Below are 4,888 nucleotides of genomic sequence, written 5' to 3'. Positions count from 1 at the left end.
TCCTTCCTTCCTTCCTTCCTTCCTTCCTTCCTTCCTTTCTCCCTTCCTCCCTTCCTCCCTTCCTTCCCTTGTTTCTTATTGTTTACCCCGCCAGTGGCTGCTGTTCATAAACTGCTTGGGAATGCAGTTTAGCCACCATGCTCTGGGATACTGGGATATCTTACATCTCATCTTAGTGAAATTCCCTGCCTGTGTCTGCCTTGGTGTTCAAGGTACTAAAAATTATTTACAGTATTGCAGTATGACACCTGTGTTGTTTTACAGCTGTGTTCATGATGCACAGAAGGGTGCTTTTTAGCTTAATTAAAGCTTAGTGGTTTTTTTTTCTTTTAATTAAGAAAAAGTTGGAAAAGAATAGAAAACATTCATTTTCAGGTTTGAACTCCAGAAAAAACAACGCTTTATACTCCCTCTGCTGGCTCAAAGTAGCAACTAGCCAACAGGACTTCCTCTTGAAAGTGGACTAATGCACTAATATATGTGTAGTATTTCAGCGTGAAAAACTCATACATTTAATGTCACTGTTTTTTTTTGTTTTTTTTTTTTTTTAAGGTGGAATATGAGCTGAATAATAAGGCATTTAAGAAATGTGTAGCCTCATTCTGTTTTCCAGAAACAAAGGGTTGAGAAAGAAATGGAAAGCATGGCTAAGCTTCATGATACAGAATTTCTACTTATATCTAGACCGAGTGTACTGCTCATACCATAATCCATGCTAAAAAATGGAAATATATATATATATTCAGGGTGTCATTCATAGAAGAATATCAAGTTATTCTTACTTTCTCTCTCTCTCTCTCTCTCTCTCTCTCTCTCTTTTTTTTTTTCTATGAGAGATAAATCTAGTTTACATGCACCTATCCTGATTTCTGTTCTTCATTCTAGAAGTTTTGGAGGCTCTTAGATTATTAGTATAGGTAAAGTATTTATTTATATGATTTAAGGAGTAGTAAGTAATGTCTTCTTTTTTGCTTCTCCTTTAACAAATAGTAATAAATGGTAGTAAATGGCCATTTACACTAATTTAATGAGCTATAATTTATCCATGTAATTTATTCATTTTAACTACCTTGCCTTTTAAAAGTTTTTTATTCCGGAAATGTATCCATCTATTTTTAACTGTCAAATTAAAGAGAAAAATTATTTACCAGTTCATTTTGTTAAGCAGTGCTCTTTGATACTGAAGAAAAGATAATGGCAACAAAATACTTTATTCTGTACTTCATTTGACTGAAGTACATATTTTTTGTAGTGGAAGAGTGGTTTTTCTTTCCACTTCGAATTTTCTTGCTTTAGCTAAGAGACAGTTCAAAACCTTTGATTGAATGACTGAGCCATCAATTATAATCTAGATACTCTGGAAGAAGAGTCTCCCTCTGAGGAATGGAATAGAAGTGACAGAGGTGGCTGTGCATGGGTTGCAGACCTTGGCTGCGTGCTTACTTTTCCACATTGTGTTTGCTGGAGGAAGAGATGAAGAGAGGGCAGATAGCCACTGCCGTGTGGTTCTCCTTAAGCTTGTTACAAGGAATTGCAGTTCATTGTTCTTGTCTTCTGCACTTTCTTTCTTTTGCTACTCACTTTTTATCCTTGCTGTTTGTAAAGGAGGACATGCCTGGAAGGAAAGCCGGATTGTTACAAGTGAGTTTTTTAGCAGCTTTTCTTCAGGATGAAAAAGTGCAGTAGGGACTACTTCAGTCTAATACAGAGGCTTCAGTGTAGCATAGGTGGGGAAAGCTCATCTTATGTAGACAGATCTAGCTGAAGTCAATCTTAAGTTTGACCAAGTTCAAAATGTCAGTGTACTACATGTACTACAGATCAGTATACTACACACAAATGTGCATATACTACAGATCACATAACTCTCGGGCAAATCAGGCGACACTTCCACCTTCTGACAACATAACTGGCTATAGGCCCAGAAAACCATGAGTAATTCTGAAGGTTTTACTTCTTCCTAGGCCACGCATTCTTTTTCTTCCAAAATCGATGACAGGGGTTGATGCCAGAACAAAACTGACTTCTTAAAACAGAATCTTTATTTGGCACAGAGGCACTTCAAAGAAAACAGATTTGAAACCAATTAAAGAAATGTATGCATTTCTAGCTCTTCCCCGAGGCTTATCTTTTCCTAGATCTGGGAGAGCCTAACAATCTTCAGCTCCTTCCATGCACCTCTCTCTCTCTTTCTCTATGCATGTTTTCCCTAGACAACTTCTGACAAGTAACTACAGCCTGACAGGAAATGCATTTCCTGTTCCAAGATGGGACGAGACTTAAAATAAAACACACAATGCACGCAAAAATAACTTCTCTCTCCAAGGAGAACTGCTGAATAAATAAAATCAAGTGATCAGGCATCTGATCAAATGTAATTTCATAAAAAGAATATGAAGTTATTTATACCAAGTGGAATATGTTCTGTAGGCAACCACACACTGCTGGAAGTGTTTAAAACCTGCTCCAGTAAGTGGTGCTGAGTGCCCTAGCTCTACCTTGGCAGCTTCCCCACTGCCTTCTCTCAGGAGATGAGTTAGGATCTAGAAAGGCTGAAGCAAAGAGGTGCTTGTCAGTTAAGCAGAGGAAGCTGAGGGAAGATGACATGGGTGAAAGCTCTGATTTAAAGTTAAGTTGTTAGACAAAGAATAGTAAAATGAAGAAAAGTTTAGTCAAAGCTCAGCTTGTAGTTGGCAGTTGTGTTACCTAAAGCAAAATCTCATATCATGAACTTGCATACCTAAAGCAAAACCACATAGTATGAACTTCCATTTAATTTGTAGTAGGCAGACTGATGGGGAATCCTGATGTGGGTGGAATAAATGGGTATCTGAATTTAACCTAGATAATGGAACAAAATAAGCAATTTCCTCTAATATGCACATTTTTAAAGGAATCTGGTTAGAAAGCCACATTCTGAATGCAAGAAAAAACTATGTAAAAATACTCTGCTGGTAAATTGTGTTATGCATTCTCAGAACAGAGTGCAGTTTTGCAGCTGAGTTTGGATGTGATAGATAATGATTCATGATAGAGGTTTGAATTAAGTGAGGTACGCGGGTAGTTGTGCTGACTTTCCCATATAATATTCTAATTGATAGGCTGTTGGCCTCTTTGGGGACAATGCAGATGATGATTATTTCTCTTATTTAAATGGGAGTAGTTTTTGTTTAGACCTGAGAGAATTCCTCAACAATAATTCAATCAGAAATGGTACAACCACTTGTAATGGTAAGAAATTTCTGATAGGGAAAAGTGCGCTTCACCATTACTGTTTAGCTATAACAATATAACTTTTATCAACCAACAAATGATTTTTAATTCATATTCCTTTTTATTTTTTTTCTCAGGCACCTTGATTTTATGTAAACCTTACAGAAACTCATTAAGGACTCAATCATTAAAACACATTGCTTGTTCCCTGCTTTTCAACTGTGAACAGATATCCTTCCTCAGATATGATTTTTTTTTTTTCCCCTGTTGGTCTAGTACATACAACCTTTCCCAAAGTCATTCAGAAAATTCTTGTAATTGAAGGTATAGTTACATTCAACTGACAAAATCACAAATACAATCCCAAAACCATTATTTCTATTATTTTTTATTTATCAGCCTCAGCAACTGTGCAACTGCTATGGATACCATTGTGCTGGATAAAATATCGGTCTGTTTCAAACGTTTGTGCTAGCTTTTGGAAGGAAATACGAACCTATACAGTTTGCAAAGCCCGATAGAATTTCATCTCACAAAAGTAAACCAGAAAGTTCTTTCTCGTTATGCATGCACACTCAGAATGCAAATCTTGCTCTACCGGTAGTTGAATTTTGGAGTGATGCTCTATTTTGCAGTAGCTGCTCAAGCATAACCTCAAATGAAATGCTTTGTATTCATCAAGCCCAGAGGGTCATGAAAAACAGATTTTATGGACAATGCATTATTTTGTTATGTTACTCAATTTAGTATTATTCTTATATGCTTATTGGTACCGCCCACTCAGTGGTTAATTTAGAACAAAGCTATCCAACTTGTAGCCTAGAGGATATTGTGGCCTATCGGACAGTTTCTAGTCCTCAGGAGAGCAGCAACATCAGATAAGAATTATTTGCCCTGAGCAAACATCTGTAATATAATCCAGCTCACAGTTGTCAAGAAGTTGTGCAGCCCTAAGTTAGATCAGCTTTGGGAATCCAAGCAGCTCACATAATATGCATAGCATGTATATAGTGTGGAAAAGAACTGAATTATCATGGAGAAAATGGATTAAGGATGAAAACTGCCCCTACCTACAGCTGTGAGAGCCCTCATGCAAACGTTTACCCACATGTTGGAGACATACAGTATTATCCCCAAAAATGAAACTTAAATGCACTGGTAAGAAAAAACTAAGGGCTGGGCTAAGGTAGATGGACTGTGACTGCTGACCAAGCCCATTCTCATTTTAGGATTAAGGAGCAAACATTAAACTAAATGATGATGAAGGAAGCAGAGAAAGGATAAAAGATTAAATGGATGTTTAAAATTCTGCTTAATGCAAACTATTTGTCTTTCTTATTTGTACAGTTTTCAATAAGATACGTTGCTTCCTAGACATTTAACCTTATTTGTAATTACAGGAAATCTTCAGAAACTTTCAGTATCGTTAATGAGGAGAAATAGGTACTTTTAGAGCACTACTGACTGGCTGATTTCAGATATCTGCTACAGGTTAAGATGAGATACATCCTGGAAATGCCTGTTGCCTTCCAGTAGCTACAGAGGAAACCAAGATGACTAATTTGGAGGTAGATGTCCTTGAGCATTATGTCAGTTTCACTATGGACGTCTTTAGGTAGGCAAAAAGCATTGTAATTCAACTCTCTAGATTTCTTCCTGGTCTTAGGTTGAGAAG

Source organism: Meleagris gallopavo, chromosome 1, assembly GCF_000146605.3.
Source record: "Meleagris gallopavo isolate NT-WF06-2002-E0010 breed Aviagen turkey brand Nicholas breeding stock chromosome 1, Turkey_5.1, whole genome shotgun sequence".
Classification (NCBI taxonomy): Eukaryota; Metazoa; Chordata; class Aves; order Galliformes; family Phasianidae; genus Meleagris; species Meleagris gallopavo.
This window is presented reverse-complemented; position numbering follows the sequence as displayed.